Source organism: Cyclopterus lumpus, chromosome 2 (genome assembly GCF_009769545.1).
Source record: "Cyclopterus lumpus isolate fCycLum1 chromosome 2, fCycLum1.pri, whole genome shotgun sequence".
Taxonomy (NCBI): Eukaryota; Metazoa; Chordata; class Actinopteri; order Perciformes; family Cyclopteridae; genus Cyclopterus; species Cyclopterus lumpus.
The window spans coordinates 2733425-2761386 of record NC_046967.1 but is presented as its reverse complement, the minus strand read 5'-3'; the positions used below and the strand labels follow the sequence as shown (position 1 = coordinate 2761386).

Here is a 27962-nt window from a genome sequence, read left to right as displayed (position 1 = left end):
AGATTCACCCATTTAAGAACGATAAGAATAATGTGTACTTGTAGCAGCTAGTTAGTGTACAATAACTTCAACATGTAACGGCTTCATACGAACAGGAAGTGAGACAATGTGGACGTTTCTGGAGCTGCTTTAACGCAATTTATTTATAGAATGCTTCAGTGTTCATAAAGTTCTTAAAGTTTTACTTCAGTATTATTCATACAAAGCTGTACAAATACTCTGTTGTTTAAAGTAAAACAAATTAACATCAAGGTGGAGCTCATTTTTGTGACTTACATGTTAAATGTTGCATCATATTTTATTTGTTTATCACACATAAATGTAGTAGAATAACTTGTACAACGCAGTAGAAAAGGCTGAATCTCTCCTATAGAAGTCATAAAGCTGCATACAATGGAAGTACTATACTGCATCTCATTGGTGTACTGTAGGCCTATACCTGTATTACACAACGGCTTAAGCTCGGCACGCCGCAAGAAACGCGGCGGCCCGGGCGCCGACTCGGCTGAGACTCGGGAAGAATGACGCTTCAGAATCGGGTTGAATATATTCCTCATGTCACAAAATACTTATTTTACTGACTCAATTAAACCCATGAAGCTCACATTGTTTGGCAATAATAATAATAATGTGATAAATGTATTTCCAAAAAAGTGAAAACCATTAACCAAATAAAGAAAGGTACACCTCAAATTCTAATTATATTATTTGCAACAGTTATTAAAATAAACATTTTGCATTTTGGACGTTTTCGCAAACAAAAGCAGCAAATGCCAAATAAGATAATAAATGATATATAATAATATTATAATATATTAATAATGTAGGCAGGTGAAACTTGATAAGACACCAGACACAACACTATCTTCAGGGATCTTTATTTCTCGACTACTGTTAAGGAAATAGAGAAGTATTACTTGGAATGTTCCATTTGTATTAGATTCAACAAACATTGTCCAGTACATTGACATTTACACTGAACACAGAATCTCACTTAAACACGTTTCCCCAATCTGGGTCACTAACCTATGTAGTGCTGAAATGACTTGAAGCCTTAACTAACTCAAAGGGCCTTGAAACTGTCACTCAGTACACATAATCTGTGTATAACTCAAGTGCATACAGTCAGTGCATAAATAACTGTAGAGGTAATTCTTTGGTTAACACAGAAATAAAAGACAACAAACAATACGATACAGTTAGCTCTGAACTTAACATGAAACTGTCCTAGATCTGGAGTTGTGTGTCTTGTTTCCTGTTTTATTTTGAAGTCCCCGTCTCTCGTATCCTCTGTTTCCCTGCACTTCCTGTCCCTGTGATTGTCTGCCATGTCCCTGATTGGTTCCTCCTGTGTCCAATCACCTGCACCAGCCCTGTGTATTTAAACCCTGTTTGTGTCATTCCCCTTTGTCGGTTGTCCTGTTGTGATCACGTGTGTTAGTCCTGTTCCTGTGGCGACACCCGTGACAGAAACATTTGGTCCATTAATAAAGAGAAATGATGCAGTATATCACAGCGGAGTTTACTTCCTGCTTCGCTCTTTGCGTCTTGCTGGCTTTCTCTGAAGTACAGTGCCCTCTAGTGGCTGTAGTTAATTAAGTAATTTAGGCTGACATATTCTTCATGACTCCAGTTTTCAGTAAGTAATAAATCAATGTGATTGTCTGATATTAAATCATTTACTAATACAGCTTTAGATGACAGAGATCTAATATTTAGGAGTCCACATTTAATTATCCTGTTTTGTTCCACTGTTGCAGTAGTGATGTTAACCTGTATGAGGTTATTTTGTATGACTCCTCTTCTGGTTACTTTTGATTTAATTAATTTAAGTGGCCGTGGACAGACACAGTCTCTATAGAGTTAAGGTTAAGGGTGGGTAACTGCTCGGATGGAAGTGCAGAGAAGGGTGGAAGACTACAACTCTGCTTCTGCTTCCTGATCTGAACTCTGGGTCATGGATTAAGTCCGTTAATCAACTTGTGGGATGAATGCCGTCTTTTCTCATCAGATCAGGTTTCCCCCAGAAAGTCTTCCAGTTATCTATGTAGCCCACATGGTTTGCTGGCCACCACCTGGACAACCATCAAAACGTGCAGCAATGTGTTTCACAGGCAGACGTAAAAAGAAGAAAAGATGGCATACAATGCAGATACACACACATTTCGTGTTACGAGTCGGAACCCATTGTCTCTCCTCCGTATCTTTCCCAGTCGACATATGTAGAAACACATGAATACATGAACAGCAGCAGTTATCTGGTTATTCTAAACAGGCTCTAACCCCACTGGACTGTAGGGTACTCTTTACAAGCCTAGCACTGAATCCAATAAATGAGTAAGTCAATAAAACTTGTGCTAAATTAGGAGGCCACAAACACAAATCCAGCTGATAATAATAAAAGAGACAAATGTCAATACACTTCTCATTCATATGACGCATGAAGGTCCCCAGGTAACCTTTTGAAAAAAGCAGAAAGCCGAGTCATCACAACCCAAACACACAACAACCTAAATCGAGCTCTCAGCCGTGAGGAAGTGACGCCGTTGATATTGTGGAAGTTTTGCGTGGTGAAGATTATATCGCTCTGTCTGTCAGCCGCACGACCGCAGTACATTCCTACAACAAAGAAGCATTGTTGCAGAAGAAGAATTAATGGGAGATTATGTATTGTCAGGCGGTCATTATCCAAAGATAAACGAAAAGGACCCAAGCTTTTCTTTTGAGGAACATTTATTCATTTAGAACTAGAACGGGCACTCGGTAGAGCGCATACCTTCGCCGCAGCCACTTTTTGGTACTTGGCATGAGAGTGTGGGGAACAGTAAATTGATGTAACTTGATACCAGATATTGTGGTAAACATCACAAAAGAATTATGTATGAACATCAGCCTTGATTTATGATTTTGACCTTTGTATGTTGCATGAGAGAGTGGGGAACAGAACAGTGAACATTTTGGTGCTGTTTTCATGCAAATCGGATAAGAATTGACTGTGTTATGACAAACCCCGCACATTTTGCAAGGTCGTGACCCCCCCTGACCTTCGACCCTCAACCGCTAAGAAGGGTTATGACGTCATTGTATCATGTCGTATATCACAAGATTGGGCATTGAATTCCGAACATTTTGGCATTAGTTGCATGCCAATTGGATAAAAATTTACCGCGTTATGATAAAAATACGATTTTTACCTATTCATGACCTTGACCTTTGACCCGATCGCTCCCAAACTCTAAATCAATCGGTCCCCGGATAACAGCCAATCATCCCACCAAATTTCATGCGATTCGGTTTAATACTTTTTGAGTTATGCGAATAACAAACAGACATATTTACAAATAAATACACAGCGATCAAAACATTAACAAAAGTATTTTGCGAAGGTAAAAAACAGCTCAAACAGAGAACAAATGTATTCCAACAGAAACAAAACATATGCTAGGGCCTATCAAACAGCTCAAACAGAACATGTTACAACAACATAACAAATATGCCTACATATAGTCGATACACCGGTAGGCTACTGTCTACAGGTTTGCATTTGAATACACGTGCGCGTCTTTTAGCAAATCTGTGTGCAAAGTCTTTAACCACGCTCTTTACATCTAAACTGACGTTTATTCTCTATGCTAAGGATGGCCAGACCGGACAGCCTCTCTTGTGACATGGAGCTTCTGAGATATGTTTTGATCAGTTTTAGCTTGGAAAATGACCTTTCAGCGCTTGCGTCAGTCACGGGTATTGTCAGAAATAATTTGATGGCCGTGGCTACATCAGGCACACTTGATAGTATGGAGTTGTGTTTTATTATTAGCGTGTTCGCTAAATCATAAAGGCCCTAGTGGTTGCCTGTTACGATTGCCTTTACAACTATTATTTAAAACTTATAAAGCCAGTTTAAAATACTTTTTTTTATTGTGTAGCTTTATATGAGCGAGACAACTTTGAGGGATATCTTAATGTTATTACGTAATGTAATATTATTTATTTATTTATTACATTATTCGGCCCAGATTCGGCCGCCATCATCGGCCAGAGTCGATGATGCGGGGGTGATCTCTACGGGCCTGAGCTCAGGCCTCAGCTGAACCAAAGAGCATCACTGTCACACCCTCTGCCACGATAAGGCTGTGAAGATCAACGGGCACGCGGCACATGGCATTCAAAATATTTCTGAAGGTTTTGTCAGTGTTATGTCACGGAAAATCTTTCAATCTTTTTAGATTGTTGTTAGATTAAATAGTTTCTACTGAGAAGCATGTCATCATATATATATATACACTGTATGTATATATATATATATATATATATATATATATATATATATATATATATATATATATATACCACATGTGGTCACAGTGGCCACAAACGTTGCATTTCAAAAGGCTGAATTCTGAACTTGCTGAAACAGTTTCCAACTTTGTCCACAGATGATGTGATGAGCATGATCCGTGGTGCCGATTCAACGACGGCTGCTCTCCATGCATCTTTGGAGACAATGCTCAAAGGGCTCTTACCTCTTCAGACGGTGGCGGCTGGCGGTCCACTCCATGTGGCTCTGCCAGCCTGAAGGTGAACACGTCGGTTGGGCGTCAGGCCTCCACTGGAGAACCTGGAAAGCTCCTGCGCCGTACTCCCTGACGGCCACCAGAATGATGATCAAGTCTGTGTGAGAGGAGCCAACCCTCATGTAACTTCATACGGGCTTTTCTAGTCGCACATCCAGGCTGGTATTACATAGGACTTTCTTTTTAAGTGCAAATCAGTTCTCTCTTTAAGATACTGGGCCTACTGGTTATGTCACTCTTCCAGAGTGTTTCTTACTTTGCAGATTGATTATTGTTGATGGTTTTCAAATTTCTTCACGTTAACCCATGAGAGGAAACCATGTTAACAGGTCGATGACGTCATCATTAAGGTTTGATTGTATCAATGAAAGTTCACATACAGAGCACAGTTTGTAAAGGTGCATTTATTTATTCCAACACCTGCTTATGAAGTCATACATATTCAATAAACATATGTGTCTGCAGAACCCTTGATCTGTCTAATTCTTTAAATTCCTGACAGAACAATGACCAACCTTTCTGAAAACAATGTTTGGCATCAATACCCTACAACCTTTATATCAAAAGTTGACATCATGTTACATTTTATTGTTACATCGTGATAATAATCTTTGTTTCTGTTAACACGTTAATTTATCTGGAGTGAGACTTTCATAAACATGTGGCTATTAAAGCAAGGGTAGAGATTAATGTTAAGGCTACGTAAAACGTTTGTGTGAGGTAAGCCAGAGCACGAGCCAATCAGCGTTCTGTGTTGAGCTACTGGCAGCTATGGGAGGGGCTTATGTGTGTGCGAGGTGACTGTTCGTTCTGAACAACCATGGCAGCAGAGGTTAGCACAGATGCTGCAATAGCATCAGTCATTTCAGTATGTTTTCATTAAGAGAAGAGGAAAGAATGGCACTGGAGGTTTCCTCTTGTTAGAAAGGTTTTTTTTGCTCTTCTCCCAACTGTTTTGATTGACAGATGGTTCATCCAATCTCCTCCTGCTCTTTTCCAAACAACTACCAATGCCGACTTCTCAAATGGTTCTATGAAACAAACCATGTGACGGGCCAGGTCCGTTCTTTTGTACTCGCTCAACACTCCCTAATTAGAGATAGATTGTTAGTCTGAGCATGGACTGCTTTTAGAATGCAGTTGATAGAAACACAGAAATAATGTAACATAACATCCCCTCACCCAACAAACAGAACACAACTAGCCAGCCTTCTGAGGACATATGTAGGACAATATATGGTTTATCATATTCTTAATAATGGGAGGTTGTGGGTGGAGGCTGTGTGGCAGATGGTGGGCCAGGGTCATCTCCCAGGCATCGATCAGATGAACATTCATTCCTTTGAACACGGCTCTGAGCACCTTGTCACGCTGCAGTGAGAACCAGTCGCTGTTGGTAATTGTTTCATAAAGCGTCAAAGCTTTGGGGTTTGCGGTCCGCATGACGACCAGTGTGCCTGGAGCCCTGTCCAGCAGCCGCACCACCGCCCTGCGGATGCTCTGTAACCTCCTGATGTAGATCGCCATGGGGAAAGTCCCTAAGTGAGACCAGATGCCAATGACTACGACAGAGTTGATGCCTCCAACTAAGCCGTCTAGCTCATTGGCAATATAACGAAACTCTCTAGTTGGGATGTTGGAAAAACGGAGAGGAGGACCGTGGCAGCGGAACGTCACCAAGATGTTGTTTGCATAGTCTAAGACCATTAAAGGTCCACTTTGCTTTGAGCTGTGAAGATCAAACTCCTTAAGACCTGAAAGTATTACAGGGGGAACATATTAGGCTGCAGTGGGAACAAAACCAAACTGCATGACATCTCTGTGGATCAGCTACCTGGTACGGTTGCCTTGAGGAATTCAAACCACTGCCTGATGGTGGAGTCTCCATACATGTGGACCACCTTGCCTTTCAGACACTCAGTGATGGCAGACGTGTTGAATTGGCGAACTGTGGTGCCACTTAGAGCTCGCCACAAACCCTGGTAGTAATAACCAGAAGGTCCAGATGGCACAGTGTTGCTCTTCACCTTCAGCTGACCTGACAGGAAGTGAAATAATAGGGGTGGGTTTATTTATTTATTCAAAAAACCCAATTTGATTGTATGAACCTCTTATGGATGCTCCATCCTCCCAGCACAAGTCTGTAGGACATTCAGTTTTGACTTATTGTTATTAGCCGGTAGTAAAATCATGCTGTACCTCCATTTTCTGGCAACACAGTGACATTGGAAGGTCCTGAAGCCCGAATGGAGACTTTCATGTTGACACGACTGAAGAAAAAAAACACACATAAAATGTCTTAAACATACAACTCAATACAAGTAAAGGTGTTTTAAATCATTAAATAAGGTTAAAACTATTACGATTTAACAAAAAAAAACAGCAGCTTGAAATTTCATTCAACGTCCCACAAAATGTTACCCCGGAATAAAAAAATCTATTTTGTAAGTTAAAGCTGCCGTATCAATATTTTCATACAAGCAATGGGTCAATGACCATGAGTAATCTGCAATATGACGCTTGCACTGATTAAGTCACAGATAATTATCATCTGATCATCTCTCAGCTCATTGTTTTAGTTTTTTACGTTCTTGCAGGTAGACATTGACACAACTCCAAATAGATGTGTAAATAGTCCAGGGTTGGCTAACACTTTACCCATATCATTTCATACGGTTATCATATCATATCAATAGTTTGTAAAAAAATATGAATGTGTGTATCTTTAAGTTTCTCAAAAGACCACATCCAAAATACAATGTACACATTTAGAAGTACAAAGGTGCACTCAGTAGAGTGAAGTTCTCTCCAAGTGTGTCTGCCAGGACCAGTGTTGTATTGTGTGATTGAATGAATACAACCCATGATTGGCTAACACCACCTCTAAACACCAATTATCTATTTGGTGTTGTAAAACACACTTCACTTAAACTCAAAACCAAGCTTCAATGAATTACTGGCCATCAACTCAAAGTTGTCACATAACACACTAAAATATGAATTAATAACACAAAACACTAACAAATGTTGGAAATGAAAGTCAAGTAGTATTTGTATTATCTTTACATTTTCTTCAGGGTCAATGTTAACTGCCTGTGGTCAAAACCTTCTATGCCTTTCTTGTCCCTCACCTTTGAAAGAGCGTCTCCTCCTTGGCCTTGAGGTTTTGTATATATCCTCCCCTGATGTGCTGGATCCTGGCATCACAGCTCAGGTTCTTTGGCTTGTAACAGAACCAAGGATCCCCTGTACGGAGGTCAGTGTAGTTACACAGCGGCTGGGTTGGCCGTAGGCAGACATTACACATGGTGGCTTCAGAGAGTGAGCCTGAGCGGAAGAGGCTCTTGAAGTAAATCCGGTCTGGCTGTTCTCTGGTCAGCCTGTCGAGAACTGAGATGGCCTCAAATGGGTGAACCAGCATCACCTGATTAGATACAGAACCAGAGTTTTCAATAGAAATCTACAATTTGGGGCCAAAAATTTGACATTTCTTTGATCTGTTATGAAAAAGTTCCGTTGTTAATAAATGGACACATTTTGGAGTGTTTAATGCCTGTTGTGTAACATTGATGCTTTACTTGACTGCGCCCCCTGCTGCTACTCCATCTACCATTAAGTCTACACTGTCCCAAACTGCACAAACTGCACAAATTAAACAGATAAATAGATAGGCTACAGCTTACTGTTTAAATATAACCACCAGATCACCTGGTCATTGAGAAGGAAAGATGAAGCAACAACGCTCTTCCTGTAAAGGCTCCACAGGTTTTTATGTTGAAACGTAACCTTTTAGAAATGTACATCTTTAACCAGTAACTCTATTACCAAATGTGTTATCATTTCTAACTCAAAATCCACGAAAAACCAGCGTGTACTGGAGAAAATTAGAAAAGATTGCATGAGAGACAATTAGTTGTACGACCTTAGTCGGAGCTGGGAGATGCTATGCAATGACTGGTCAGTCTGCATTCTAGGGCGGGACTTAGTAAAGGGATTTATTATATTTTAGTATCTTGAAAGCAACAGCAAGGCAGAACTGAGTCCACCTAATACGTGTTCATTTATTGCAAGTCATATTGTTATATTCAACAACATTATCTCATACATCCTCATTTCCTCATATTGTGCAACCCATGGTGTTTTGTATAGTTCGGGAACAAAGAGTCTCCACCTCCGTCGTTCCCTCTAACCACTGGATGCCAGCAGTCTCCCATCGCACCCCTCCAACCCTCTCTTCCCGACCTCTTCTATCCTTCTCGATCGGGCTGATAGTCATCCCTCGAGCCCTGAACCAACAAACCAGACATTGGATCTAGCCAGAGCCTTTCATGTTTTTGCGTTACCTGAAGGCCAGTGTACTAAGAAACGGTTGGAAAGTTGAGCAGAGGGGTATTCATTCATGTGCAACCTCACCACTGGATGCCGCTAAATCCCACACACAGAACCTTAAACATGATAGTTTTTAGCATCACCTCAACCTGTGCGTCTCCTTCCCAGAGTAAAGAGAAGACAGCAGAGTAGCTCCCATTCAGATGATCCACCACTTGCCCAGCAACACCAGCTTCAAGCATGCGGTTGTGCAGCCGGGCGAGTAGGAAGTCCCCCCCAGACTTCTTGGGACGACCCTTGAAGTCAGAGGTTTGTATCATGACCTCCAGCTGATCCCCGACACGCCACTGTCCTCCTCTCCTCCCTGGTAGAATGGTGAAGTTGCTGTGAGCTGGATCACTGGTCTGCTCCAAGGAAATAGGACCTGGCAAAAGTGGCGTTTCAGGCCAAGCAGTGGAGTCTAGTATGAGGCGTTCCTCCAGAGCGTCCTGAGGGGACAGCGGCTGGAAGGTGCAGAAGCTACGGTTCACGTCAGGGTCAGAGGAGACTCTCTGGGTGAAGATGGGGGAGTTGACTTTAGGCTGAAACTGCAGAGGGTCGAGAGAGAGATGGTGACAAAGATACAACAGTATGCACTGAAAATAAAGGAACCAAATAAAGTAGAAGGGCCATGATTTGAATATTCTTTGGGGGTTTGATAACAACTGTTAACATAGACTAATGCGAAAAGCTTCAAGATACTCTGGTTTTATGTTTTACACAAGGCAAGAAAGTGAATGTTAAATTGAAAGATTTCTTTTGTGTGCGCTTTCAAGGTTTTGTGGAAGTTTTAACACATGGAGGGTTGATCTAAAGAATAGAATACTGCCAGCTTTCTCCTTTAACTACAGGATCTGCTGCTGTCAGCAAGTCCAGGTGCTGGACCGAGAGAAGAAATTGAACTCAAATTCCATTTATTTGCAATGACGAACAACACTGACACACATTTCAAAACAATATGCAAAAAGCTGAATAATATAGAACATTTAAACCAAGTTCTTACCTCCAGAACGTCCATGTTACGTACCACTAACATTAAAATTGAGGCAGCCAGAAAGAGGACGATGGCGACAGACTCACTTCTTCTACATGAAAGGACCTTCATGATCAGTGATTAGTCTTCACCTTCAGCTTCAGCGTAGCTCTTACTCTGGTACTAGATACAAACATATATATACATATAAAATAAATGGGTACCACCATAACACCTTGTTATGCTGAAGATCATTACTTGTTTAAACTTGAACTCAGTTGTGAAATCCTCCCTCTCTATACTACTAGTGACACACGTTCGGCTTTCAGTCTTTAGGACCAAACTAAATCCAGTCAAACCAGGAAATTCCTTCGATCGTCCGTCAACCAGGACCACAACCAAAGACAGCATCCCCTCTGTCTGTTTAACGTGATGCTTGCTATCATGTACACTTTGCTACATTTTGAGACTGCAGTCCTTTGCAAGTAACCTTTAAAACAAATATCTGTTTTTAACTTTGAACACATTTTATTTTCAGTTCTTTTTATGACTCCATTGAGCTCTGTGCGCCACACAGCACATCTATGGTCACTGCAGCGATTTAACACTCAAACTATATGAAAACGGAAAACATACTTGGTAATATATGCACAATATAACTGTTGTTGCTCTATTGTGTGCCAATTAGCATATTTAATCTGTATTTCTAACGTTCCCTTTCATATATATTTTTGATATTTGAGATATTAAAGGTTTCAGTTACAGATTTTAGAATTTCAGATTTAAATATGATTTATTTCCATTTTTAAATCACTTTTTTTTAAGGTTTTTTTTCAGATCTTCTTTTTCCCTTTTTAGATTGTATTTCAGTTCAACTAAATTGTTGGGTGTACTTGAAATATCAAGTTCAACTGTGCCCAACTAATCACTACAGTTGGAGTAGTTTAAGCAACACGGATTTCCTAGCTGACTCAACTGTGTAGTCCCTGCAAAAGGTCATAGGTAACGCCACACAGTTAGATGGACGGCGGTTGGTGGCTTACCCCTGCAAAAGCCTATAGGCAACCCCACGGTCGGCTACTACAGTGACATGTGTATAAAGAAAATTCCTTTTTGGATCAGGTGTTGCCAAGGTAAGAACAGAATGAGAATCGAGGGAGACTATCAGTGGTCTTGTATGTCTTTCATTTTCTAATAATTGCTCCCACAGTTGATTTCTTCACACCAAGCTGCTTACCTATTGCAGATTCAGTCTTCCCAGCCTGGGGCAGGTCTACAATGTTGTTTCTGGTGTCCTTTGACAGCTCTTTGGTCTTGGCCATAGAGGAGTTTGTAGTGTGACTGTTTGAGGTTGTGGAGAGGTGTCCTTTATACTGATAACAAGTTCAAACAGGTGCCATTAATACAGGTAACAAGTGGAGGACAGAGGGGCCTCTTAAAGAAGAAGTTACAGGTCTGTGAGAGCCAGAAATCTTGATTGTTTGTAGTTGACCAAATACTTATTTTACCGAGGAATTTACCAATTAATTCATAAAAAAATCCTACAATGTGAATTCCTGGATTATTTCCCCCCATTCTGTTTCTCATAGTTGAAGTGTACCTATGATGAAAATTACAGGCATCTCTCATCTTTTTAAGTGGGAGAACTTGCACAATTGGTGGCTGACTTAAATACTTTTTTGCCCCACTGTATATATATATACTGTATGTATGTACGTGTATATGTATATATATATATATATATATATATATATATATATATATATATATGTGATCAAAGTGGCCACAAACGTTGCATTTCTGTCTGTCTGTCTGTGTGCCAAACTGCACTAATGAGTATGGTTCCATAGGCTTAACCCTAAACCCTCCCAAACAAGTAGTAAATGAGGTTTGGTTAGTGACATGGTTAGTTACTAAATATTTAATTTGAATTTTCAAATATATATATATAATATTTAAATATTATAAAAAGTATTACTACAGCAATGTGCAAACACAAGAGAACAAAGAACAGCAGATAACGATCACTTTAGTTCAGCTTTCAGAAACTGCAGTATGGACTTGGGGAAGACATCAAATAATAATATATTATTCTAAAATGGACTTTGTACATAATGAGTAATTTTGCTTCAGGTAAGTTTTACAGACATCCAGATTTGAGTCCATGATTCTAGAAACTGGTCACACATTTTAACTGTATGTAAATCTTAAATTGACAGATTGAATAACTGAGTAAATGTAATGTACAAAGTACACATTTCCTTCAGAATTACCAATTAAGTAGCATAAAACAGAAGTAGTAGAAGTAAAAGAAATGTCCCACATGTACAGTATATTACAGTGCTCACTGATACTGATTCATAACATTAAACTTAAAATCTACTTTTTTTAAAGTGTTTTATGTGTCTTACCTCAGCAGAGATTCAGTTGCAGATTTCGTTCATTACAGTGTGATCCGTCACAATCCCTCAATGGTTAACAGTACAGGTTTTTCTGTCCTTGACTTTTAATTATAGGGCAGTGATCTGGAATGGAATTGCAACATGAATAAAGGTCACATCGTCATGCCTTCTCTTCTTAAACACTCCCATGTGCCGGGGCTTCTCTGTTGAAGCTTTAAGAAGCCTAAATTAAAACAAATTAAAAAAACAACATGAAGTGATTATAGTGTCCTCAAGCTTTTTTTAGCCTTTTTACTCACATCTAAATAGCTAAACATTTAATTATTGTGAAGTATGCAAGATTGAAACTGCTTTTATTAAAACAAATCAAATTAAATAGGAAGTTAAATTAATATATATTGTGATACATATTTTTTGTATGCAATAACTGTTTTAAGTAAATGGAAAATATTTGTTAAATAACAATTAATCAGCTTTTTTTTAAAGACTAAATTTCCCAAAGCGTCACTTTTCCGATGTGTTAACCATTCTACCGTTTGAGCCCTAAAGAAGTCAAATCCTGCAGCTATTCAGTAGCTTGTGAGTAGGCCTATAGCTAAGAAGTAGCTTGTGAGTAGCCATGATGTAGCTTGTGAGTAGGCCTATAGCTAAGAAGTAGCTCGTGAGTAGCCATGATGTAGCTTGTGAGTAGCCATGATGTAGCTTGTGAGTAGCCATGATGTAGCTCGTGAGTAGCCATGATGTAGCTCGTGAGTAGCCATGTCGTAGACCGTGAGCCCAGCAGTAGCAGCTACAATGCCTCTTCTGGAACCTTCTACAGCTGTGTCAGTCAGATCCCCAATGGTAAGTGCATTATTTACAAACTAATATATATATATATACACTCATGCTGCCTTCCGACGACTACATGCTTCTCAACAAACTAGTATAAACTATTTGATCAATGCTGGATGTAGTTACCCGTTGGCTTACCTATTGTCACTAAAAAGATTCAAAGATTTTCCGTGACATACATTCGTTTTCTAAGTGCCGCTCCCAATAATGCGTTGCTTACAAAACCGTCAGTAAGATGTTGAATGGATGTAAAAAAAGAAACCTGCCCCTCCAGTCTCTGCAACAGTCATACCTTTCTATGTGCCAGTGATGCTCTTGTGTTCAGCTGAGGCCTGAGCTGCTGCTGCTGCATGCAGGTTGTGTTGAAAAACAACAACAACAAAACAACTAATGAAGTGCTGAGGGAGAGCTTTGGACCGTCGAGACTGATGGTTTTTACAAAAATGTAGAGATCTATAGTCTTGCCCCGCACGCTGACATGAACAAGTTAGTTTTCCGCCTGTGATTTAAAAGCTCTGAGAGGTAAATACCAGTCAGCACCACTGGAGGTTCTTAAAAATTCCAATGGATAATAATCTCCCTTTAATTCCACCCTGCTTCTTCTCCGACTCGTAACACGAAATGTGTGTGTATCTGCATTGTATGCCATCTTTTCTTCTTTTTACGTCTGTGTTAGAGTTTAGAGCATGTGTTTTCAATTTGCATTAGAGAATGTACGCCCTATGAATGTAATTACTGTAGCTAACAGAAGAAGAGTAATACGTTGTTGTTTTACTTATTCTATACCGTTCACCATGAGGACAAGAGGTCAACAGGTTTAATGTGCAGGCACAAAACTAGGTTTGTTTTGTGTCTCCCCACATACTTCACACACCCGCGCACCACACATGGCTCAGGGTCATCTCAGACTGATAAAGGACGAGACAAACTGTGTCCTCATTCTGTGTGGGATAACCACTTGCTTCAATAAAAAGGACTGTCTGGAGAATGGTGAGCCAGAGACGTGCAGAGGCACAGCTCAACATTCTCCTTGCAGCAAGTAAAACCAAGAGCTCGAGTCTGTCATCTGTGGTCATTGGAGTGTGGGTCTGATAATTGAACTAGCGGGGCTTTATCTTTATGGTAAAAACCCCACAGTCTGCCTGTGAAACACATTGCTGCATGTTTTGATATGTGTTGTATACATAAACCTTTATTATTATCAACCACACAAGATATGTATTTTGGATTAAACCTGAGACTAATCTATCGTTAAGTATTACAATTACACCGAAAATAAGGATTCTCTACAAAATGTCATGTTTGTTGTCAACATTTCAATGATGACAGGTATAGCCACATGTCATCATTCAACCTCTGGTTGTCCAGGTGGTGGCCAGCAAACCATGTGGGCTACATAGATAACTGGAAGACTTTCTGGGGGAAACCTGATCTGATGAGAAAAGACGGCATTCATCCCACAAGTTGATTAACGGACTTAATCCATGACCCAGAGTTCAGATCAGGAAGCAGAAGCAGAGTTGTAGTCTTCCACCCTTCTCTGCACTTCCATTCGAGCAGTTACCCACCCTTAACCTTAATTCTATAGAGACTGTGTTTTAGTAAATGATTTAATATCAGATTTATTATGTCTTACGGAAACCTGGCTGAGCCATGAAGAATATGTCAGCCTAAATGAATCAACTCCTCCAAGTCATATTAATACTCCGGCCGAGGAGGTGGAGTAGCAGCCATCTTTGACTCAAGCCTATTAATGAATCCTAAACCTAAATTAAACTACAACTCATTTGAAAGCCTTGTTCTTAGTCTTTCACATCCAACCTGGAAAACATTACAGCCAATTCTATTTGTTATACTGTACCGGCCACCAGGTCCATATTCAGAATTTATATCTGAATTTCTATCAAGTTTAGTCCTTAAAACTGATAAGGTTATTATTGTAGGAGATTTTAATATTCATGTGGATATTGACAATGATTGCCTTAGTACTGCATTTATCTCATTGTTGGACTCGATTGGCTTCTGTCAGAGAGTACAGAAACCCACTCACTGCTTTGGCCACACCCTCCACCTTGTTCTTGCATATGGCATTGACATTGAGCATTTGGACTAGGGCTGCAACTAACGATTATTTTAATAACGATTAATCTGTCGATTATCTGTTCGATTAATGGATGAATTGGATAAAAAAACTAAAAAGCATTAATTTCCAACCCTTTATTCAACAGATAACAGGTAATTTGTTCCTTGAACATCCTTGAGCAGTTATATTTTTTTTAAAAAGAACATACAAATATATGCTTTACATCTGCCAAATATACAATAATAATAATAATAATATATTATATAATAAAAATATAGGCTTTTTTTAAATAAAGTGCACTAAAGGGACCTGAGCTGTCAGAACAATAAATTATTTATGAAAAATAAAGAAAAATACAAATCAGAAAACTTAACAGGATTTGTTTGAACTCAGAACTTGTTCTCTATACACTCAGACGCACACACTCACAAACTCTCACACCCTTTGTTCAGACACTTTGCATTGCAATGCAATAATGTGAGCATTTCCACATGCTCCAGGCTCAGACTCGCTCTTTTCTTTCGAGGCTGCAGAAAACCTGCTGCAGAAAACAGCCGCTCAGATGGTGTTGAGGTGGCAGGGATAGGTAAGACTTGGCTAGCCTGGCCAACATGGGATATCTGTCATTGTTAGCTTCCACCACAGTAATGTGGTTTCTTCCTTGGCAAGGCTCTTTTCTCCAAAGTATGTGAGGACTTTGTTCCTCACTTGGGTGTGGACATCCTCAGCATCGCCTGCTCTACACTAGCTGTAGTATCGGTGGAGGTAACACTGCAACTGCCATGCTGCCGCACATCCATCTGCCTTCTCTCTTCAAGTGCCATGGTTTGCACTTTAGTTTGAACATGTAGGACTTCATCAGGTGAAAGACACTTCAGTTTCCTAAACCTTGGGTCAAGGACCATCGCAAGAATCACAGTGTTTGGTGCTCTATCTGAGAAAGCAGTCTCCCTTTTCCATCTCTCCTGCAACTGCTGCACAGCAGTGAGTTGGAAACCCCGCAACGGGGCTGACTCGTAGGCAGCACTCTGGGTGGACTTCAACAGCCCCTTCACAAGTGGCGGTATTGCAGATAGTGTTGCATATTTCTGTCCACTCATGAACACAGTGACACATTCAAAAGGCTTGAGGACTGTTGAAAGCTCTTCCAGCAGGCTCCACTGGTCTGGTTTCAGATCCAGGTACCTTTTGCCTCTCTGTGTGACAGAGCTGTCGGACAGTGTTGCTGTTACAGGCCACCTTTGCTCAAGCAGTCGGCTTATCATATAGAATGTGCTATTCCACCTTGTGCTTATGTCTTGAACAAGGCTGTGCTCAGGTGTGGCCATTTGTTGTTGTTTTTCTCTGAGCTTACTGCTGGCTAGCTCGCTTTTCTTAAAATGTTCTACCAGACATCTTGCAGCCCGACAGCTTTTTCAATGCTTGGATGCTTCAACGCAGCATTGATGACAAGTTGCAAAGTATGGCCAGTGCAACGGACAGAGGACCACCCATGCTTCTCCTCCAGGATATTTGCTGCAGCCACAATATTAGCACCATTGTCATGGACTATGGCAATGATTTTGCTAGGAGGAATTTCAAATCTGGCCACTACCTGCTCCAACCACTCTGCAATGTTAGATGCAGTATGTCTGTCCTGCAGTGGCATGGTGGTGAGGCAGGTTGACTGCATGTCCCAGTCATCTGTGTTGTAGTGGCATGTAACACCGAGGTAGGCTTCAGTTGCTGCACTTGTCCATACATCAGTCGTGAGAGCAAGTTTGCTGTTGTTGGTGTTTATTGCATCACTTCCTTGAATGTCTCTTCATATTTTCTCTCCATGAGCTTTGTGAAGTGGGCCCTGGAGGGCAGCGTGTAACCAGGGTTCAAGGTGTGGATCATTTTAGTGAAGCCGTCATCTTCAACCATCGACAGAGGCCTCATGTCAGTGACGAGCATGTTGAGGATGCTATCCGTCAAGACAGCGGCTTGCTGTGGTGTACATGATGCATTTCCCATCAAGAAGCCTCTCATGGTTTGCTGTTTTTTTCTGGAATCAAAAAGATAGTATTAGTATGTGTAATAGCACAATTTACATCAACTCTACACATACTTACATACATACTTGTTGTAGTTACTTGTTGTGTAAAGGTAAGTAACCCAAAGAGCAGATACAGACAAGACACACACATTCACACACACACACACACACACACACACACACACAAGTGCACTTGAAGCTTATTCATTAAATTATTACCAACATTGTAGTAAGTGCAAGTTAAGTTCATTTATAAACCACATTTAAACACAGCTTAACCCTTACATACTGTTAGGGTCAAATTTGACCCGTTCTGACTTTTGACAACATTTATTAAGGATTAATCATACATTTATTAATGAGACATAAGCTATTTTTGACATTCTAAATAGATCTGTAGTTTAACATTTGGTATAGACATGGGGTGGGCAAACTTTTTGGCTCAGGGGCCACATTGGCCAGTATCAGATGGATGGAGAGCAGGGGCGTTTGTAGGATTCAAAGAAAGAGGGGGGGCTAAGCCCCAAGGGGAGTGTCACCTTTGTTAATGTGTGCATGCGTAGCGCGCAGCACATTTTTCTTGCGGCCCCTGATATCCATTGTTTCCGACAGTTCATAGATTGGTTCAATCAGTGTGATTTTGCTCTGTAGTTTTGATTCATTCAGTATATGATGACACAAGAGACAGAATTTCAGGGTCAGTGATATTTTATGCTCATTTGGACACTATCACTGAGATAAAGAGGAACTAGTTCAGTGTCAATTATACCATTCAATGGAAACAATATATAATAATCTATATTAATGCAAAGAATATAGAGATGTCGATAGTTATTTCTTGTCTTTCGAATTTGCTCATTCACACTCGCTCACTGGAGACAGTTTATAACTCCCCTTTCTGAATGTAAGCAGGTAACACTCGTTAACAACTACAGACAGACACATTCTGTAACTACCTGGACTTACAAGTAAACCTGAATGTAAACAGGTAACACTCGTTAACAACTACAGACAGACACATTCTGTAACTACCCAGACTTACAGGTAAACCTGAATGTAAGCAGGTAACACTTGTTAACAACTACAGACAGACACATTCTGTAACTACCTGGACTTACAGGTAAACCTGAATGTAAACAGGTAACACTCGTTAACTACAGACAGACACATTCTGTAACTACCTGGACTTACAGGTAAACCTGAATGTAAACAGGTAACACTCGTTAACTACAGACAGACACATTCTGTAACTACCTGGACTTACAGGTAAACCTGAATGTAAGCAGGTAACACTCGTGGTAAGGGTACATTACGGTGAGCTTGCCTGTGAGGGGTGGACGTGAGCAGCCGGCTGGACTCGCAGCCTGACACGCAGCAGAAAGCACGGCACGCAGCGCGGTGACGCTTCTCCGTTCCCGACTTGAGTTTCCTGAAGCTCGATGACGGCAACAGACCAGCATCGATGTTTCTTAATGCTCATTTATTGCTCAGCTCTTTCAGGCTGTTTGTGTGCGCCTCTCCTGCAGCAGAAAGCGTGACGGCGCTCTTTAACCTGCCGTGTTCTGCTGCAGGAGCGCGCACGCGCAGCCCCGAGGGTACAAAGCGTTACAGCGGTCTTTACTATAATTTATCATTCATAATACTCGGCGGGCCGGATCAAAACGCCCAACGGGCCCGATCCGGCCCACGGGCCGTAGTTTGCCCACCCTTGAGCTACACCCACGTCACCCTGACTTACCTTATTAACCTGACCTACCTGCTGGACCCCACCTGGCCCTGTCTGCTCCCCCTCATCACCCTGCTGGGCCCCACCCAACCCCTCCTGATCCCCTTCATCTCCCTTCTGGACCCCACCAGTCTTCCCCTGTCCTTCCTGTCCATCCTGACGATCCCCTCGGACCTCCTCAGGTTGCTTCTGGTTCTGCGCCTCCGGTTCCTGCCCCTCAGCAGCTGCTTCGCTAGAAGCGTTCCGCTCAGCTGACCTCTTGTTCGGGCAGAACGGAAACATCTACCGTTTCCAGAGGTCACAAAAAAAAAACATAATCAAAGTCCTCCACTCTGATCTTAAGCACGAGGTTGAGCTCCTCACTCCTGTTGTTTAGGACCATGAGGAGCTGCCTTCTGTGAGACACCACGTGCTTCAGCAGGGGAGACGTGCACCCCGAGGAGACCTTCTTCACCTGCGACACCACCTTCCCGTGTCTCGCCAGCCCTCTGATCAGAACCTCGTCCCTGATGAACGGTGGCACGCGCCGGCCGGCTGCACCAACACGCACACAGGAACCCAACAAACACCCTCGTGCACCTAGTAACACCACACCACCGTGACACTAACACACTGCTCTCTATCTACCACTTTCACCAGGAAATACTGATAGAAAACCCCATTAGCTCACTAACTAACGCTCTCAGATCATAACCTCCATGCTCACGCTCAGAGAGAGAGCGATCAGCTGATCATGTCTGGTCCTCTGGTCCTCCATCCTTCTCACCAATGTAAAAGAGACGAGACCACGTGTGCACGACTTCATCTCATGTGCACGCTGCACTCGTCACTCTTCACTGCCACTCAGACCCACTGAGCTGTACTGCACACCGACACACGTGCAGAGAAACAGTGTTTCCCATGTGTGGAATGGATCTGTAGTTTATAGGCATTACACAGATCTCACAATGCATTTACCAACATATGCCTTATCGTTCATATCAGTGGTGATGGTGGCTCACTGCACAGAAGACCATGAGAGAAAACAAACTGTGACAATGAGGCCATCTAGTGGCGGCAGTGCAGACCCTTTTTACATTTGGACGTTCACCCAAACTTTCATGTCATAATTTAATTTTGATCTATTTAGGCCAACAGTTTGTACCTGACAATAAATACTCTTTGAGCCGGCCCTCTGTTCGTTGCAAAGTCAAAATAAAAATGTACCTTGTAGTTATTTTTCTACGTATTTCTTTATTTTGCCCCTCAAGTGTTGGTAAGTTCTATATGATCATTTTGAAATAAGCTACAGCAGTGTTATAACAATTATAATAATGATATTAATTCATTACACTCCCACATTGTTTCCCCCTGATATATTAACATCACATCTTGTTCCCTTGCCCCTCCATCCTTCTCATCTGGTCCTGTGGTCCTCCATCCTTCTCATGCTTCTCATCTGGTCCTGTGGTCCTGTGGTCCTCCATCCTTCTCATCCTTCTCATCTGGTCCTGTGGTCCTCCATCCTTCTCATCCTTCTCATCTGGTCCTGTGGTCCTCCATCCTTCTCATGCTTCTCATCTGGTCCTGTGGTCCTCCATCCTTCTCATCCTTCTCATCTGGTCCTGTGGTCCTCCATCCTTCTCATGCTTCTCATCTGGTCCTGTGGTCCTCCATCCTTCTCATGCTTCTCATCTGGTCCTGTGGTCCTCCATCCTTCTCATCCTTGTCATCTGGTCCTGTGGTCCTCCATCCTTCTCATCCTTCTCATCTGGTCCTGTGGTCCTCCATCCTTCTCATGCTTCTCATCTGGTCCTGTGGTCCTCCATCCTTCTCATCTGCTCCATCGTCAAGGAGACCCTGGATGTTGCTTCTTGTGTCATGAACATTGAAACCTGAGTAAAAGAGACTTAGAGACTTTTCTTAACATTAGTCATTTTTTTAATAAACAGAGTAAAATGATCACGGGGAACATTTCAGATTGAATGCAGAGAATACAAACACAGCTCTGCAGTCGTACAGAGACCGGATTGCAACGCGTCCGGCACCCCGTACTCCCGGAGCCTCCTTTCCAGTACCCATAAGCTTTCCCCGGGAGGCTGAGGAGTGTGACACCAAGATAGTTGGAGCACACTGAAGAACTATGGAGTCTGCAGGCGGCGCCCTTTCCGACTCCAAGAAGGCCGGATACTCTGAACTGCTGTTCGGTGCATGAGCACAAACAACAGTCAGATCCTTACTCCCCGCAACCCGCAGGGAGGCGACCCTCTGGTTCTCCGGGGAAAACTCCGACACGGCGGCGCTCAACCGGGGGCTCGTGAGCTAGGTAAAGTCCCAAAGTTGACATTTTCTAAACACTATGATTTTTTTAGGCGAGAAGTTAGTTGTTTAGGCATCAAATCTGTGGTCGATTTGTCAAGATTCAGCCTCCTTAAAAATATGCTCCGACTATTTGGTGGTTTGATTGTAGAAATACTTTAGGCCTACACCACAAAACCCCCCAGAGACCCGGTCGAAAGCCTTGTCCAAGTCCACAAAACACATGTAGACTGGTTGGGCTCCCAGGACCCCTCCGGTAGTGTTGAGGGAAAGTACTCGGCATTACGGTAAGAAGTCAGTTCTTACACGCTCTTACCGTAATGCCTTCATACGCGTACATAGAAAGATATGCGGGCTGCCTTGACTGTTTTTGGAAGTGGAGGCTGGCTCGACTCGGGTAATCTTTACAAAGTACACTGTTGTACTAGTTTACTCTTCATCAGTCCGGAACACCTGCTCCGTGTCCTCGGAGGGACGATGAAGACACTCACAACGACCAACACGTGCTGATTTCACTATTGCTGTTTGGTGAGAGCTTTCAAAGGGTTAATTGCTCTTTTGACCCATCATCAATAGGTGAAAGTAACTGTACATTTACTCGCATTCTACATTTCAAAGGCATTCGTACAGTTAATCTGCATGTACTAGTATGATACGCCTTTTGGAATAAAACATTCTGAAAATCACAATGTTTATATATTTCATGCCTACTGTAATACATTCACTCGTGAATTGATGGCAATGGGAAATACGAGTTTTTTTCTTCTTCTTTATTATTATTTTGCAAGATAAAAGTAAAGAGTGAAGGACTATGATGACAACATTTCTTGTGCATTTCTTCATCAAATTAATGGTGCTCTTCTGAAGCATTGCTTGTTGAAATAGTATTTGCAGCTCTTTATCTAATTCTTGGTGCCTTGTTACACAATGGATTTGATGCATCACAACAACAGAGGGAACGTTAACTGACTCAGCACAATGCACACACTCCTAGACGCAATGCTTTGATTGTCTAATTGTTCAGTAACATGTTCAGGCCAAATCATGAAATGATGTACATCTGTTTAAATGTACATGTTGAATATGCAATAGTGCACAAAAAACTCATGAATGAATGCCAAAATAATAATCCAAGCCTGGTTCTCACTCGCATTACCATGTTGGTGCAATGTTTCCAATTAATTATTGTTATGATGATTTATGTGGTTTATGGTCTTAAACAGTTGTTTGATGGTGATGTCCTTAATGGAGGCGTTTGCACCCCTCTTGCTGCCAAAGAAAAGAAGGAATACTACAGAATAGAACATGTAATAAGTTCATAAACTGAATCTGGTTAAACCTCCTGATTGTTGATGTTGGAGTAATATAATTTGGCTATTTAAAATGTAAATGCTGGAATATCTAGAAAGTTATGGTACATTTAAAGTCCTTGTTTCTTTTAACATTTTATATATTTATATATTTATATACATGGTACAATGGTACATTTAAAGTCCTTTCTTTTAACATGTTATGTTCTGTCCTCCTGCCTCCAGGCGGAGAGTCCTCAAGTCGAGTGCTTGGAGTCTCTCTCAGCGATGGAGGAACAGATCTCACTACTGGACCACATCGTGTTCAGGAGTATTCCCTACGAGGGAGTACTTCATGCAGTACAATATTCTCACTGTGGTACATACATTTAATAAAAACAATTTCACTTTTAGTTCTCAAAGCAAACGGAATAATTTATAACTTTAACGTATTGGTTCCATTCCCTAACCCCCATAACTGTTGATGCTTAAGATATAGTTATGAATCATGGTGTTACGGTGCAGACGTATGTACGGCCCCAAAGCACGGAGATGGACCTTTTATTTAAGCAATGGTTTGTCCAATTTGATTTAACGAGTCAAAAACAACATTCATTTGGACATAATATGAAATAATATTATAATAACATATGAAGTTACACTACTGTACTGTTTTTAATTGAAAGTCAGCTCAAATGAAAAGATTCTTAATTTCCCAATATTATAACTGTTATTAAAGCATATCTTTAAAAGGTTATATCCCATTTCCACTGGATTGTTGTTCACAAGGTCCTTGGCTATGTCATGTCTATTTTCATGAGATTTCACTGTACAGTTTTTGTGAGAAAATCAAAGTCAGCAAAAAATAATGATATTCATAATCTTCTAATATTTGAACTTTATTTAAAGCAGATCCTTAAAAGTGTATAGAAAATTGACACTGGATTGTTGTTCATAGTTATAAATAACCATGGACGTGGCAGATGTCGTCATGAAGAACAACCCAGATGAATTGGAATATAACCTTTTTTTTAAGGATCTGCTTTAATAACATTTCTGTTATTGTGAAATTATGAATATCATCATTGAATTGAATGATGAATGATGAGCGGTTGAATGACGACATGCGGCTATACATGTCATCATTGATCAGATTGGGGAGAGGTACCAGAGTAAACTACGGTGTCCGACATTGTCTTGGCATAAGCACACACCGATTCCACATTAACTTTAATAACCTCCGACCGCCGCAGTCGGGAGTCATTACCGCCGGCGTGTATTATAATCTTACTGTAACTACGCTCATCTTTAGCCAGCAGTTTTAAACCAGATTCAATGTCGCCCGCTCTGACTCTCGATGGTGCGGAGCCGTGCATCTAACCCACTGAGAACTGCCTCCAACCAGCAAATGAACTACACTCATTACATGTACTGTTATCGTTAAGGGAGGCAGAGGAATAGCTATACATGAGACACTCTGAGCAAGAGGGAGCGGGAGGAGGAAGCCATCGCTAGCTGCTGAGCTGGTACGATGGCTAACCTTAGCAGAAGTAAACATTGTGAAAATAAGACTGTTGGATTTGCGCGATAAGTCGCTAAAAGAAGGAGAGATCTGAGTATCACACAATTAGCTTGGTTTAGCTGGAGCTGAGAAAAATACGCTATCAGAAAGCAGACACGCTGGCAACCGGAAGTGAGGCAATACGCTTACTGGAAGAGAGAGAGAGATGATGCGTAAAGAGTTTAATATGACATTTACAAGACTTATGAATGTATTTTATTATTCTCCACAGACGTCCAGCAGCTGTTGGTGGTTCAAGAAGTGGTTCCTCCTGAGCAGCAGGTCTGGAGCTCCAGCCTGGACCAGGAGGACCCAGAGCCCCCACACATTAAAGAGGAACAGCAGGACCAGGAGGACCCAGAGCCCCCACACATTAAAGAGGACCAGGAGGAACTCTGGACCAGTCAGGAGGGAGATCAGCTTCAAGACCTGGAGGAGGCTGGTATCAAGTTCTCATTCACTCATGTGAAGAGTGAAGAGGAAGCTCAGTCCTCACAGCTTCATCAAAGACAAACTGAACAGATGGAAACAGAAGCCGATGGAGAGGATTGTGGAGGACAAGAACCAGACAGGAAGTTAGAGCCAGATCCTGATGAGAAGACTGGAGACTCTTCTGAACCAGACACTGATGACTGAGATGATTGGAAGGAGACCAGAGAACCTCAATCCGATTCAAAATGTAGTTCTGGTGAAAAACCATTAAGCTGCTCAGTTTGTGATAAAAGCTTTAAGCACAAGTCAGATCTGAAGAGACACATTATGACTCACACAGGAGGGAAACCTTTCAGCTGCTCAGAGTGTGAAACATCTTTTATACGGAAGGAAGCTTTAAAGCTACACATGTTAACTCACACAGGAGAGAAACCTTTCAGCTGCTCAGTTTGTGATAAAAGCTTGAAGCACAAGTCAAGTGTGAAGTTTCACATGATGACTCACAGAGGAGAGAAACCTTTCAGTTGCTCAGACTGTAAGAATACTTTTACACATCATTCTTCTTTGCAGGTACACATGAGAATCCACTCGAGAGAAACCGTATAGCTGCTCAGAATGTAAGAAAACTTTTGTACAGAAGCAAAATGTAAAAAGACACATGGTAATTCACACAGGAGAGAAACCTTTCAGCTGCTCAGAGTGTAAAACCTATTTTACACAGAGGGGCGCATTAAAGGGTCACTTTCAGCTGTTCAGTCTGTAAAACATCTTTTAATCACAGCGGAGCCTTAAAGGTACACATGTTAACTCACACAGGAGAGAAACCTTTCAGCTGTTCAGTCTGTAAAACATCTTTTACACAGAGTAGTCATTTAAAGGCACACATGAGACGTCACTCAAGAGAGAACCCCTTTTAGTGGTTCTGGTTTTGGTAAAGTTGACATTAATTCCACTCCCTCACTTGTAAACAAGACCTTGAGGTACTGGACCTCCCTCGCTTGGGGCAGTGACTCACTTCCAACTGGGAGGACTCTATCCACCTATCTCCTTCAGAGAACCATGGCCTCAGACTCGGAGGTACTGACTCATCCTGACCGCTGCCCACTGGGCTGACAGAGCGTGGTCACGATCCCCGATCCTAAGCGGGAGAAATTCATAGAAATCCCAGTAACCACTACGAAGCGATCTCCAGTAAGAGGCTATTATCTGGGCAGAGAGGTCACGGTTTGTTTGTAACCGTGTTTGTTTTGTTCAAACTGCCCTGTGAACTTGTCAGGGGCGTCGTTAGGCCTATTCTAGTGGGGCTTTAGCCATAATTTGGCATTAATGGCGTTAAAAGTTTTTTCTTTTTTGTGATTATATTAAACTATTGTTTCTCACATGGACACTTTATTTATATCTCTAACATGCTACAAATGTGCGTGCGTTCTGGTTTGTATGTTTTCTCCCCCTTCAAATTACAATCCAATAGCCCATCATCATACTTAACAATATATATATATAGCCGGGCACTAGGACCTTGAGGAGGCTGCTGCGCTGACTCTCACTCTGCCAAATAACGTCTAGTCAATGACAGACAGGAGTTTAGCTCAAAGTCAATGATGCACGGAGTGACCTCTAAGTCCAGGTAGTTACAGAATGTGTCTGTCTGTAGTTGTTAACGAGTGTTACCTGCTTACATTCAGGTTTACCTGTAAGTCCAGGTAGTTACAGAATGTGTCTGTCTGTAGTTAACGAGTGTTACCTGCTTACATTCAGGTTTACCTGTAAGTCCAGGTAGTTATAGAATGTGTCTGTCTGTAGTTGTTAACGAGTGTTACCTGCTTACATTCAGGTTTACCTGTAAGTCCAGGTAGTTACAGAATGTGTCTGTCTGTAGTTGTTAACAAGTGTTACCTGCTTACATTCAGGTTTACCTGTAAGTCCAGGTAGTTACAGAATGTGTCTGTCTGTAGTTAACGAGTGTTACCTGCTTACATTCAGGTTTACTTGAGGCAAATGAAAGGGGAGTTATAAACTGTCTCCAGTGAGCGAGTGTGAACGAGCAAATTCGAAATACAAGAAATAACTATCAACATCTCTATATTCTTTGCATTAATATAGATTATTATATATTTTTTCCATTGAATGGTATAATTGACACTGAACTAGTTCCTCTTTATCTCAGTGATAGTGTCCAAATGAGCATAAAATATCACTGACCCTGAAATTCTATCTCTTGTGTCATCATATACTGAATGAATCAAAACTACAGAGCAAAATCACACTGATTGAACCAATCTATGAACTGTCGGAAACAATGGATATCAGGGGCCGCAAGAAAAATGTGCACACATTGAAAAAAAGTGACACTGCCCTTGGGGATTGCCTTTGGTGCTCATGGCGTGTCGCTCTGCAGTTCAAGAGACCTCATCCTGTACGCCGCTCTGCTCATGCTGGGGAGAGAGCTCCGCACCCCTGCAGACTTGGCCTTTGGACGCCCCCCAGGCCCTGAGTACGCCAGGAGCCTGCAGGACCGCCTCGAAGCAGCCCGTGGTTTTGCTCAGAAACAGCAGCTGAAACGCAACTACGACGTGAGAGAAAAAGGGAAGCACTTTGAGCAGGAGAGCTGGTTTGGGTCCATATTGGTGCTCCATAGAGACCGGCTCGCCCCTTACAGAGGGTCTCTTTGCCACTGGCATCAGGGGCACGGGGAATTCCTCCGCAGCGTTCCCTCCCTGCTCACTCCCCGGCCAGCGCTCCAGGGGGTTTCAGTCGGACCCCTCCTTCCCCACTGGTCCAGTGGACACGACCCCCCAAGACAGAGAAGGCCCCCGGGCCGGTTCAGAGGCTTTGTGGTTACAGGGGATGGGAAATAGTTGAAAGTTGTCTTTGATGGGGTCGGTCGTCAACCCCTCTCTCTAGCAATCACAGTGAGGCAGTGTGCATGCTGGTCGAGGTGCATGCCTGTGATTGGTGGAGGGGACCCTGTGTATATCTCCCCAAACCCTGCTGCTGCCATCCTCGGGTCAAAATGAGAAATACACGTTGACTCTGATGTGTGTTGGGTCGACACACTGTTGCTCTCCTCAAGGTCTCTTCCCCTTTTTTACCAGTGAAAGGTTTTTTTCTTTTTTTCTGGGGACATTTGCTGATCCGATGTGAGGTCAAAGGTCATTCTGGGCTATACAAAATAAACTGAATTCATTCTAATTGAAATTAGCTGTCACAAATTGTTATGTGTGAATAAAGACACAAGGAAAGGAATGTACGTACACTGTATTTATACATAAACAGGGAAACGTTTGTGGTTTCGAGCTTTACTCTGTTCACAATATGATATATCAATTATAATTATTACAAATAAAAACAGTATAATATTTCCATTAGGATTTAGAATGATTTGACTTAATTTTTCTCAGA

At 41.7% G+C, this 27962-nt stretch overlaps 1 protein-coding gene across 1 annotated transcript in view; it reads right to left on the bottom strand.

The window, feature by feature from the left end:
• LOC117741380 (protein NLRC3-like) overlaps positions 1-27962 on the bottom strand; it is a gene marked incomplete at its 3' end in the record, with an annotated part of 65965 nt that overhangs the window by 17227 nt on the left and 20776 nt on the right. The gene's annotated exons all lie outside the window — the stretch shown is intronic.